We start from the raw sequence: 13,840 nt of genomic DNA on the forward strand, positions 1-13,840 counted from the left end.
AGGTGTGTAACCCATATTGGGGGAGGGGAGACGGTGTCCTGTCTCCAATGAGCCTGCAAGCTGATCTCATGGTTACAACATTGGCCAAATTTCTGTACTTCTTATGTTTTATTTGTCTTTGCCTCCTTCACCTTCTGTTTCGTGAAACATCTTGCATAATTACTAGTTCCAGGGAACTCAAAAGCTCGCCCCCCCCCTTTGTGGAATTCTGGTTGATCCCAATACAGTGGTACCTCGGGTTACAGATGCTTCAGGTTACAGACTCCACTAACCCAGAAATAGTACCTTGGGTTAAGAACTTTGCTTCAGGATGAGAACAGAAATCGTGCGGTGGCAGCGGGAGGCCCCATTAGCTGAAATGGTACCTCAGGTTAAGAACAGTTTCATGTTGAGAACGGACCTCCAGAACGAATTAAGTTCTTAACCTGAGGTACCACTGTAAAAGTATTGCTCAATTGTGGATTTTAGAGTTCTTTCTTAGGAACCAACATGGCTACCTTTTTAGGTGCTTGCCATTTGTGAAGCGAGACCCTGTCCTTTCACCAACATTGGAGAAAGATTCAACTACCAGTCCAGTTGGCTTCTGTGCATCTTGTCCTTCACCTCAAGCAGCAAAATGTCTTGAACAGGCCCTGGTGGCCATGATCAAAGTAGAGCTCAGCACACCAAGGATCTATCGCCATCAACGCAATTAATGTCTCCTATTCAGTCACAGTTAATACTGGAGGTACGATGAAAGCATGGCATGCCACTAATAACAGCGACAATCAGGCATGACCAAGTAACACCAGTGTATTCAGTTACACTCGTGTTATTTGGTTGTATATACAGGCCCATGGAGAGCTGCCAATGAAAAGTACAATTTTCATACTGGAGATAATGATCTTTGTGTGATAATGAAAACCACACAGATTTGAAATTGGAGAACATACTGCAAACGTTGTTTGCTGAAAGAACATGTGGATTAAAAAAAATGCATTCCAAAAGTTCATCAGCAAGTTATAGCAAAGCTATATGCAGAAAGTAGTTACATTTTAAATAAAACACTCCTTACATTTTTTCCCTCAGACCAATCCTGTCACCACAAAACTTTTAACTTCTTAATGTATCAGGATTTATTATTATTATTCTGAAGACTTTAAACTTCTCAAAACCATGAAGAAAGAGATACTTTACTTATTCAGAGGATTAGAACATTTTTTTTCTCTCGACAATTTGGGGCGGGGGGAATGTTTTTGCTTTGCCAAAATGAAAATACACATTATGCTGTTCAGGGAAGTTCCCCCAGGAAAGAAAATAGAAAAGGGTTTTGCTGTAGTCAATCTGTTTTAGTTTATTGTGATTTAAGAAGAAGGGAGTACAATAAAGGCAAGCAAATAAAATAGCTCTGAAGTATATCAAATCCAGGCATACAGAATTGCCGAGAGCAAAAAGATCCACAGGCAATCATTTTCCATTATTTGCTACCATTCAGACACAGACTTAGGAACTGATGCTACGACAATCGTCTCCTCCCGGGTGTCCAGACAGAATGAACATTTGAGACAGTGGTCAAGTGACGTCAGATATAATCAGTAAGAAACAATTAAGAGACACCAGGAGAGTATTTGGTCCAACTCCCAAACTGATTATGTTGGAAATCTGGCATACGCCTGTCAGCTAGCGAAGCAACCAAAACAAGCAGCCCCATGAGTCAGCAAGTTTGCTCTTTGAGGGTTTTTTCTTATGGGAGCATTTCAGGTTACAAAAAGGGCTTTGTGTGCATAAAATTCAACATACAGTGGTACCTCAGGTTACATACGCTTCAGGTTACATATGCTTCAGGTTACAGACTCCGCTAACCCAGAAATAGTGCTTCAGGTTAAGAACTTTGCTTCAGAATGAGAACAGAAATCGGGCTCCGGCGGCGCGGCAGCAGCAGGAGGCCCCATTAGCTAAAGCGGTGCTTCAGGTTAAGAACAGTTTCAGGTTAAGAACGGACCTCCAGAACGAATTAAGTCCTTAACCTGAGGTACCACTGTACACATGAAATGGGAATTTAAAAAAAGCAAGAGTGAGAAAAACTATTATTTGAGGTTAAAAGCTTGCACAGAAAAATCTAATTTTTGCCTGGGGAACTCAAAGGCACAGGGTGCAAATAAATAAATCAGGATGAATTGAACCAAGAATGGGACATTTGTACAAGTAAATAGTGTTTTATTTATTAGGCAGGTTAGGATTTGGCACCACATACAAGTTTAAAATATGTTGGTCACAAAGCTGTGGGGGTTCAGGCGAGACTGAGCCAAAATTTCTTATTTGTTTATATCCACTGGGAGAAGAACAGAGAAATGGATGTACTAAATGCAAAGGAATGGCTTTTCCCCAGTAACAAAATATTGCTGCTGTGAGGACAATGTTGCATCAAACAACATTATGCTGAGCTACTTGCAGGAGATTAGTGAAACAAGTAATGTTGTATTTAAAAAAAAAAATAGGACATAAGAAGAATCCCCTGGATTAGACCAAAGGTCCATCTAGGCCAGGGTCCTGTTCTTATAGTGGCCAATCTATGGGAAGCCTGCAAGAAGCGATTCCCAGCCACTGGCATTCAGCGGCATGCTGGGTCTGACAATGGAGGCAGTACATAGCCTACAAGGCGACTAGCCTTTGGCAGCCTTATCCTCCATGAATTTGTTCAGAGATCTGACTTTTAAAACAGATACCCTACACTTAAACAAAAACCAAACCTGTCTGCAAAAGTGAAGACTGCTTAATAATAATTAAAAATCCAACAACTCCCCCTGAAATTCTAAAGGAGCTAAATTCTGTATTTTTTGCAAGACAGAAGACAGATGCACAGAGTGTGCATATTCCAGCAACCATTGGAAGCATGTCACTACGCCGACATGCTTTCCTGCTCCTTCCAACTAGCGTTCCCCATCACAAAACAGCTCTTGCATCACAGAAGGACAGGCACAGTCCTGCCATCTCCACCAGCCAGTTATGAAATTAATAGTGAATCAATTACTTCTGTTTCCCTCAGTACATTCTAATAATCCGGCAGGTTCCTTCCGTTTTCTTACAATAATGTTTTCAGGATATTATGGCTTTCCTTCCTTTGCCTTCCCTGATCTTCAGTACTGAATCATTGCTGCAGTTTATGGAAACATAGCAATGGGTCAGTGCATCTGGCTGTTAACCAGAAGGTTGACGGTTCAAGCCCATCCAGGGACGGCTGTGGGTGGGCAGGATTCCTGCCTTGCAGGGGGCTGGACTAGATGACCCTCAGGATCCTTTCCAGCTCTATACTTTTATGATTCTATAAATGGCTTAGAAGCAAGTTGCTTAAAAGATCACTTTCTCCCACATATACCTTCCTGAACCTTAAAATGCTCTTCAGGAGCCCAGCTCCATGCCCCCACTAAGTAAAGCAAGGTGGGTGCTTATTAGGCAGGGGACATTGTTGCGGGTGGCAACCAGCCTGTGAAAAAGTCTCTCTAGAATGCCTCACCTGGCACCATTTTAAGTGTGTTTTTTATACCTTTTTATTCACCCAGACCTTTTCAAATAATTGGCCATCTTGAAATCTGGGCTTTTAATGTCTGGTATGCGACTGGTTTTCTCTCTGTGTGTTGTTGAGAAGGTTTCCTGATGCTATTTATTCTGTTCTCAAATTTTCAATATTTTCATTATTTTATTTCTTCTGAGCCACCTAGAGAATATATTTATTGGGTGGCCTGCATAATAAGTAAATAAGGAAATCAACTTCAGCAACAATAGTGAGGGGAACCACTGTGACCTCCTATGGCCAGGCTTATATAGGTTTCTGAAGGGCTTCCAGATGATCAAAACACTTATTTTCTCCTTAAGAAGTTCTGCTACGCAAGATTCAGCACTGCTTTTGGGAGAGGGCATGATCTTCATAAGAAGTTGCCTTAGACTAGGACAGACTATTTGTCTGTCATGCCCAGTACAATGTGCTCCAATTAGCAGTGACTTTCTAGGACAAAGGTGGCTAATCTGTGACCCTCCATATGTTGTTTGCCTTCAATTCCCAGGAGTGCCACACAGCATGGCCAACAGTCAGGGAAGATAGAAGTTGCAGGCCAGCAACATCTGGAGGCCACACATCCCACATCCATGCTTTAAGATCGCAGACAGATGCCTTTCATATCATCTGTTATCTGATCTTTTGGAGTGGCAAATGGGGCCTTCCCATGAAAAACGTGTTCTCCACCATTGAGCTATATATGGCGAGCGTTTGCTACCTTTAAGAGCTAAAAGAAGACATCTGTGTTTGAGTTGTACAGGAGGGGACAGCACAACAACCCAGTAAACATTTTTTAAAAGAATTAAAATTAACCACGAGGGAGGAGGTTACAGCAATCTGAAGCTGGGATGGGAAGTAGGGCAAGCACAATTATGAAGCAGAGTGAGACAAGTGCCTCAGGGGATGAAGGTGTCAAACAGCTCTCCTGGCCACTTAATCTTGCTGCTGAATCTGCCACCATCCACATACGGCTTCTGCAGGGCCCAAGGTTCTCCTCTCCCCCCCCCCCCCGGCCTTAATCAGAGAAAGGGCCAAGATGGTCCTTCCTCAGAGAGAGGCATTCTAGGGAAGATGGCCAGAGGATAGCACCTGCAGCATGGCAGCTAGGAGACCCTTTTAAACTAAGGGTCACATGCCAAGGGCTTCCCCCAGGGGCTAGGATCCCAGTTAGCAAATATATAAGCCTTCACCAAAAAGTACTCACCAATGGAGGGCAGAGTTTGTGGATGTAGTCCAAACAGACTAAGAGGAAGCACAAATAATCAGTCCAAGCATGATTCAGAGACAAAACATGGAACAACATTCCAAGGTCAATATCACAAGGAGTTCAGGCAAGGTGCAACCCAGCAATGCAGGGAGACTGAAGCTATGAGTTCAAGAGGGATGCCTCATATACTCTGTCCTTCTACACCACACCCTAACCTCAGCTGCTGTCAGTGAAGGAGTGCCTAGGACTGCTTACTCATGAGTAGACCCCTTAAAGGTAAAGGGACCCCTGACCGTTAGGTCCAGTCGCGGATGACTCTGGGGTTGCAGCGGTCATCTCGCTTTATTGGCCGAGGGAGCCGGTGTACAGCTTCCGGGTCATGTGGCCAGCATGACTAAGCTGCTTCTGGTGAACCCTTACTTACAAGTTAACCAATGACTGTGGGTCTGCAGACACATGCTGCTGCTGCTGCTCCTTCTCCACTTCTTCTGACAGCTCCAAGGCTTCTTCATCAACTTTTAACATGGAGGGCCCCTCAGGGAGATCCTCAGCGTTGGATTCAGATTGCTCTGCTTGCTCCTTTAGGTCCTTGAGCTGTGGGGTGCCTGGTTTGTCTTCTAAGGATGCCATGTCTGCTACCAGGTTGGGGCTAGGCATAAAAATATAAAGGACTCCATTGGTCCTGTCAGAAAGCGAAGGAGGATAGTTGTTGTGACAAGAAGAAGAAGAAGAAGAAGAAGAAGAAGAAGAGGAAGAAGGGATTATTCTTAGAAAAAAGTTTTTTGCATCTGAATCATTACATAGTCACAAAATAATCCCAAAGAGCAAAAGAAATAAATCAAGATAAATACACCCAGCCAGACCTATCTAAGCTGCTTCTCAATTAGTAAAATTCCAGCCATTTCTTCTCCCTCCTGCACCAAGCTTGAGTTCTTCAGATGTTCCTGTGGATCAATCTGATCTCTTGATCTGATCAATCTGATCCCTTGATCTCCACAAGCAACACCCTATTTATATCCCTGAGCCACCTCCCCCTCCCTTTTTTTACAGTATCAATTGTCCTATTTTCACTGGGTAGCTGAGTAACCAAAGGATTTGTCAGCAGCAACGCCAAAGGTGAGCAACAACCAAAGCAACTTCCAGTGCCAGGTCAGTTGGAGACCAAGCAAGCCAGCAACAAAGGGTTAGGTGAGAAACAAAATCGGAGTAACCCAAGCAGTGCCTGATGGGGGAGGGCAAAGGGGTGTATGTGCCCTGGGCAGTAGGGTTTTTTGGGGGGGCAGCAAGAATACCAGCTTGCTTTGGAGAAAATCCCTTTAAGTATGTTAAGCACTTATTTTAGCTGTTTTTATTGATAATGTTTCTTGTAAACCACTTAGAGACTTTATTACAATCAAGTGATGTATAATTTTTGTTAAATAAATAAAGAAGTGTTTACCTGCTGGACAAGGTTGGCTAGGGGGAGCAAATTAACCCCACAATTCTCAATCCAAACTTGTTATTTTTTATTTTTATGAAGAGTCCAATTCCTTCACATGCCCAGTGTTTATATTGTAAGTTCCTTGAGACAGCGTCCTCTCTTTCTCCTTTGGTTACTCTGTAAAGTAACATAACAATTACATAAATCAGACAAGGGGGGGGGGGGACACAGAGAAGAAAGGCCATCTAGTTCAATGTCCTGTTCTTAGGCAAAAATTCCTACAACTGCTCTGACAAGTACCGGTATATGCAGATCCTCTTTCTTTGAAACTCCCAAAGAACAAGATACCACAGTCTCCGTAGGCAATTTGGGCCACTGCTGAACTGTCCTTGCACTGAGGGAATAAGAACAGTTTGGTAATAGAGCAAGCCGGATAGTTAAACAAGCTGAATTTTGCAAAAGGTCAGCTACAAGTCACTTAAGATTACAAAAAAAGAGCTGAACAATAGACCTTTAGTGTGTGTTTCTTAACTGAGCTCTGGTCAACAAGTGTGGGTCATGGGACAGGGGTAAAGTGAGGTAAAACCAAGTTTCAAATTCCAACTCATCCAAAAAAGTCATTGAGTGTCAAGTCACTTATCTCTCAGCTTACTTAACCTACCTTGCAGGGTTGTTGTGTGAAAGTGGAATAATCCATGCATATTCTCCAGACCTTCTTAGAGAAAAGGGTGGGGGACCAATGCAACAAAAAACCAGCACGAGTGGAACAAATCTAGTTATTATCTCCTTAGGATTTGCAAAAGTTGACAAGTATGTTGTGCACTCATCCACCACCCTAACTTTTTTCTTCCTACCTTTATATTAGTTTTAAATAACAACCTATTCTGTAAGGCAACAGATTAACTCACTTATGGTTTAACCAAAGTGTAATTACAAGTTTTACGTATACAGAAAATGTGTCACCTTTGGGGTGGAATACAAGTATGCTGCTTGCTGGTCTCTCACTAGAACATGTAATCACTATGTCATCATGACTTTAGGATATGAACAAAAGCATCTGGAGGAGACAGCAGGACAAGGTAAGGAGGCAGCCTGTAATAACCTGGAATTTGGCAGTTCTACAAAGGTGAAAATCTAGGCACACTGACTCTTCAGCGAACCACAAATTAGGCTGCCCTGTTCCATCAACCAGGCCCTGACAGATCCAACATCAAGCAACACCCTCCAGAGTCAGATGATTAAATCATGACCACCTTTTCTTGTATCTTTTATTGCTGTGGGGAAAGGCCTGAAAATACAGAATAAAAGGCAGAAGGCAAAACCAAGAGACTGGAGATACTTTTTAAATACCTGGGTCTGACAGTCTAAACACTTAGTCCCTTTTTCGGCAAAACAGGCTTGTCCGATGCAGGTTATTTCTTCAAATCTCCTGAAATTAATTAATGTGAAATTCATGTAAAAATTGGGGCTTGGCTTTTGCTTCCCAACTCCCCATGGGACTCTGAATCCCCTAAGTCCATGATCGGCCAGAGAAGAATGGATGGAGGCAGAATCCAGTGGAAAGGAAGGCAGATACTTCTTTTTCTGTTACAGCTAAGTTCCCTCCCCTCTTTGCAAGGAGGAAGAGACCCAGAACAAAAGTGTGCAGGAACCTTTAAAGACTTTGGATATCGCCCAAGTCTCTTAGCCAAAGACCACCCTAAAATCATCATACATACATCATAGGAGGTGGTCTACAGCATAAATCCTGTCTGTCAGGATACCTGATAATGGTCACTTGTAGCATTACCTGGCCAGCCTGGCCATTCTTTTGTGATGGTTAATACTTTAGTTCCTGAATCCAGGTCACAGGCTCACCCTGTTCGTACACAAATACAGTGGTACCTCGGGTTAAGAAGTTAATTCGTTCTGGAGGTCCGTTCTTAACCCGAAACTGTTCTTAACCTGAGGTACCACTTTAGCTAATGAGGCCTCCCACTGCTGCCATGCTGCCACCGCATGATTTCTGTTCTCATCCTGAAGCAAAGTTCTTATGCCGAGGTAGTATTTCTAGATTAGCAGAGTCTGTAACCTGAAGCGTCTGTAACCCGAGGTACCACTGTACACCCTTATGACAGGATTTGTAACCAAAAAGACAATGGGAAAGCTTTGTCTGCCTTACTGCAGAGGAATATTTGAGGTCCCTGGGAGAGTAAAAATGACTTTAGCATTGCTCTCCTGTACTATTTCAGACACATGGTTTATATATTTAGATATGTGTGCATTTATAAATATTTATTCTATATTTGAGATCTGAGAATTCTTATAAGAAGACTCACTATGCATAATCTCTCATTGCCTTGCTTTGGTTGAATATTAGTTCTCACATGGAACACACCTAGCTGATCACAAATGCTTGACCATGCGAGATCTTTTAAAAAACAAAAACAAGAAACACCTATAGGAAAGAAGCTGTTTTGGAGCAATAAAGAAGAGTATGTAAAATGTGTGTTTCTCCCCCTAGCACTTGGTAACCACAAGAAGTCTCCAGACATCCGGACTTTACCAGCATCTGAGTCAGGCATCTCATGTAAACAATTTTCACCTGAGACCCAAATCTAAGACATTGCCCTTTCAGCACTGCACTGCAAAATCAGAATATGTACCCCTGAATCTTTTGCTGTTTCTCAGAGGATGGCAGAGTATGCCTCTTAAACTACTTTTTCTCTTTCTCTCTCTCTCTCTGTCTCTCTCTCTGTCTCTCTCTCTCTCTCTCACACACACACACACACACAAATTCCTTCCCGTGTGGTCACTTGAATTGGTGCTTGTCCAAGCATGCAAGAAGGATAGGCCTTCTGCTTCTTGACTGAGAACATTCAACCTTCCCCCAAGTACTTTAGAACTGCTTTGGTGCCCCTCAGCCAGCCTTCCATTTCGGGGACTAAGCCCCTGTGTGTCAAGTCTGTTTGAGTAGAGCCAGACAGTTCCATCAAGAAGACACCGTCTGGCGCAATGCCCTGTCTCCACTTTCACTGTGTCCAGCCTCCCACTGTGGAAGAAGAGTCAGAATGTTTAATATTTCAACCTAGATGTTGAATATTTAAACAGTGCACTGCTTTTTTGGGAATGCTGAGGCAGCATCAAAGCAGAGAGGGACATGTTCCCTCCAATGTCTCTGTCACTTCCCTCAGTGAATCCAAAACACAAAACCCACTTTATGCAGGGCCTGATCAATCACAAAGCAAGCAAGGGAGTTGGGCCTAAGACACTAAGGCTGTTTCCCCCTACTCTGGACAAGACTCCATCCCCAGAACTCTTTTTTCATTTATCCCTGCCTTCTGGCATGAGCACAAAAACATCATTGACTAGAATGCACATTCAGTTTTCAACTGGCTGGCTGCCGGCTTCTGTTTTATTTCCGTCACTTTTGTATCTTGCTCTTCTTCTTAGGAACTCAGGATTGCATACACGAGGCTACTCCAGCAGTTCCCAAACTTTTTTCTCTCCACGGACCACTTGAAAAATTGCTGAGGGTCTTGGCGGATGATATAATGATTTTGCTGCATGTTGTAGCGACTGCAGTGCACTGTACTAGACGCTGTATGGTTTTTAATTGTAGGTTTATTGTTCATTTCATTTCATATACGTTGCATGTTACCATATTACAGTTTGAATTCCATAGAATTAAAACGGTAATGCGTACAATATAAGAAAGAAAAGAAGCAATGCAAATTCAATTAAAAATCACATGTTTAATGTGATGGAAGTGCTGTCTCCTGTCTTAAAACCACAAATCCATAGATATGCTACATACCATCTGTATCAAAATCAGCCCGTGGACCGCAGTTTGAGGAACCCCTGGGTTATTACATTTTATTTGCACCACAATCCTGTGGAGAAAGCCAAGCTGAGACCCACAGCTACTAAAGTGGTTTTCATGGCTGAGTGGTCAGTCCCACCCCAACCCCCCATACTTAAAAAACTGAAGCAATTGTACAATTGTGCTGAGATGTGAAAGGGACTTTAGACAGACCGCTGGATTAAGCCAGTGGCCCATCAAGTCCAGCATCCTGTTTTCATAATGGTCAACCAGATGCCTATGGGATGTGCAAGCCCTATTCCTCAACAGGATAAGCTCTTACTTGAAAACTGAAAACAGCTGAGCCAGCTCTCTGCGTGTGGTACGATATCTTCCTTCTTTTATTAAAGGTATGACTTCTCTGTGGTTGACTAGTTGGTTTAAGCCCACAGTTTGACGCAGGGCAACACAACAAAAACTAGCACCTTCACAGGAATGTAGGAAGCTGCTCTATCCAGTAGCCAACCATCTTGCTTAGTATTGTCTACTAGACGGCAGCATCTCTCCAGGGTTTGTTTAAGTCACGAGTGTTTCCAAGCGCTCCCTGGTGTTTGTACACAGGACCCTTTGCCTGCAACACATGAGCTATAGCCCTTCCATTATCAGTCTAAAGTGTGCAATAATCCAGAGAAGAGGATTGGGGTGGGGTGGGGGGTTAAACCAATGTATGGGAATTCTTAAATATCACAACGAAGCATCCTTGTCAGAATATTTAAGAAATTCAGAAATTTATATCAGCCTGTTATATGTAATTAAAATAACAAGCAATAAAAACTGCCCACCACAGCGACAATATTCTGGCACAGACACACAGGTCTCCAGAGTTAAGAGCAATGCTACTTTGTCCCTTGATCATAAGAGATCACTGACCTCATGGCTTCCATTAGAATGAGAAAGACACCAGTGGGAGAAAAATGAAAGTTATAATTAATTTTCCAAAGTATTAATAATTTAGCATAATGAGAAGAAGTGATCATAGTTAATTAGGGTAATGAATTAGGATGTCTGGTCTGCACCCAGCTGGAGGTGAAGAGCGTGGGGGTGAGGGGGTGCAGAGTGGGAAATGACACATGACTCCTAAATCTATGGGATTCAGAGTTTACAAAGACTCTCATTTCTTCTTTTTTTGTGGACAGACTAACATCCTTTTTGTTATGTTTCCGGCTCCAGTTAACACATACAGGATCATTATTTTGCTTGGTATGCAATATGCTTCTATTTTAAAACACAAAAGGGCAAATCACTCAGGCTTGTGAGTGTTTGCATATTCTAAATATGGCTCCAAATTCCAAACTGTAACAGTGAGGCTTAATTAATGCAACGAAATTGGTATGCTGGGAATGTGGATCGGGCAGCTCTTTGCAGAATTCATCACACGCTAAAACAGACATCTTAACATAGCATATTTTAATCCTTCATTTCCTCCAAGGTGCTCAGCTCAGTGAACACCCTTCACGATGTCTGCCCACCACAGGGCTAGAGTACAGTGCTGCGGTCTTCAAGATGTCCCTGCCACACACAAGCTGCTTATTTAACAAAAGCAAAATGCCAGAGACACTACAGTGCTTAGCCAGGGGCTCAACAATGTGGCACCTGGGGCAGCTCACCTGATCAATGCTTCCAGGTGCCAGTTTGCAATGCAACCTCTTGCTCCCTCCAAAGGAGAGCAGGTGGGAGGCAGGGTAGCATGAACATGTGAATATGGGCGCTAAACTGAATGGGTTCTGATGGGTGTTAGAGGTCTGGATGCACTGGGAGAGAGCAAGGTGGGGAAACCGATGCATCAGCTGCTCCTTTGTCACTGACTGGCCTTTCTCACACTTGGCAGTTAGACTTTGCTGGCACCGTTCTGTGCCTAGAACAGTGAACAGACTCTGTCCAGTTGCCTGCTCCACCCATTCATTCACACAGTGCCTTCCTCAATTGCTAAGCCCTCTTCCCCTACTTCCACAGACCAGTACATGGGCTTGGCAGGAGAGACTTCTCAACGGCTCTGATAGAGGGGAGCAGAGAAGGAAGGGTAGCAAGCTGTCCTTTAAATCAACCCCTCCCTAATAAACCTTTCAATGAGTGATTAAAGAAAGGATGGAGGTGAGGGGGGAGGGATGATGTTTGGAGTGTGGGAATTAGGGGTGAGAAGAGGAGAAGTGGCGAGGAGAAAGCCAGGCCCAGCTGCTGGGAATATGATCCCCGTTCTTAAGCCTCCCACCCGCCCACTCTCTTCTTCTTCCACCCGCCTGGAGATGGACTGCTTGGAACTCAGCTGCCAGTTTTCTGTGAGAAAGGTCCCCATGTATGTGGCTTTGACAACTGGGCAAAGATACAGCTGCTGATTTCTCCCTACCCAGCGTCTCCCTTTCCCTTCTCTTCCCTCGCAGCAGAGTTTTCTCAGGAAGGAGGGGAACACAGCAAGCCAAGGATTCCTCCTTTGCCAGAGTAATCCCCCAATCTCTTGGGAAGTAAGGTGGGGGAAACTCCGGCATCAAATGGTTCTGCCCTGATTACCTCAGAAGTCCATTTCTGAACCAAAACCAGGGTGCCATTTCTTTATCCAGTGCCGTTTGCCTTGGGCAGACCACGCCTGGAGTACTGTGTCCAGTTCTGGGAAACACCATTTAAGAAAGATATTGAGGAGCTGGAACATGTGCAAAGGAGGGTGACCAAGATTATCAAGGATCTGGAAACCAAGCCTTATGAGGAAGAGTTGAGGGAATTGGGTATGTTTAGCCTGGAAGAGGAGACTGAGAGGAAATATGGTAGCTATCTTCAAATATCTGAAGGGCTGTCGCATGGAAGATGGAGCAAGCTTGTTTTCGCCTGCTCCAAAGGGTAGGACCCGAACCAATGGCTTCAAGTTACAGGAAAGGAGATTCTGAGTAAACATTGGGAAGAACTTTCTGATGGTAACAGCTGTTTGACAGTGGAACAGACTCCCTCAGAAGGTGGTGAACTCTCCTTCCTTGGAGGTTTTTAAACAGAGGTTGGATGGCCATCTGGCATGGATGCTTTAGCTGAGATTCCTGCATTGCAGGGGATTGGACCAGATGACCCTTAGGGTCCTTTCCAACTCTATGATTCTGTGATTGTATGATTCAATCCTAAATTCCGAGTAGCCTGACTACCAAGCATCTAGGCACATGGAGATTCTAAAACCCTAAGGCTGGCAACCATGCGCACGTCAGTGGTCAAATTAAGAAACTTTATAAGGTATAAAGGAAGAGGGGGAACAGGCAGAAAGTCAAAACAAAATACAAAATAAACCTGAGCACAGTCTGAACTAACTGTAGCCTAAAAACAACCCTTGTTCAAGTTTACTCTCAAAGAAACAGCAGGGCTGGTCAGCTTCATAAGATTGTCTTGGAACCCTAAAGCTGAAAAGGGAATGGGATTCTCTGGTGTTGAGGGGAACAAGTTGCAAGAAGCAGCCCAGCTTTTGGAAGGGGTTTTTTTTGGTCAGATATGCTTTTTCATATGCAAAAAAGAGGCCTAACAGGAGACACCTGACAATTGTTTAGGAAAATGGTGGGCAGCTCAGGCCCTTTCTTCACATATGTGTCCTGACCTTCTCACATACATATTTTATTATGAGCTAGAATTCTATGTACATGAGATATGTAATGTGTCCCACATAACTCACTACTGTTTAAGATTGGACTGCACAATGAGCCATAGGTTTTAGAATACTTCAGTTCAAGTTTACATACTAATCAGAACCAAGTCACATCTGGTATCTTGCGAAATTGGTATTGCTTAATCAACGCCTTTAGTAAGGAATTCTGGCTTGATCTAATGTTCAGCTCTTGCAATATCTTGCTTTAAATGCAAAAACAAACAAACCCA

This window comes from Podarcis tiliguerta, assembly GCF_965153285.1.
Source record: "Podarcis tiliguerta genome assembly, chromosome: 5".
Classification (NCBI taxonomy): Eukaryota; Metazoa; Chordata; class Lepidosauria; order Squamata; family Lacertidae; genus Podarcis; species Podarcis tiliguerta.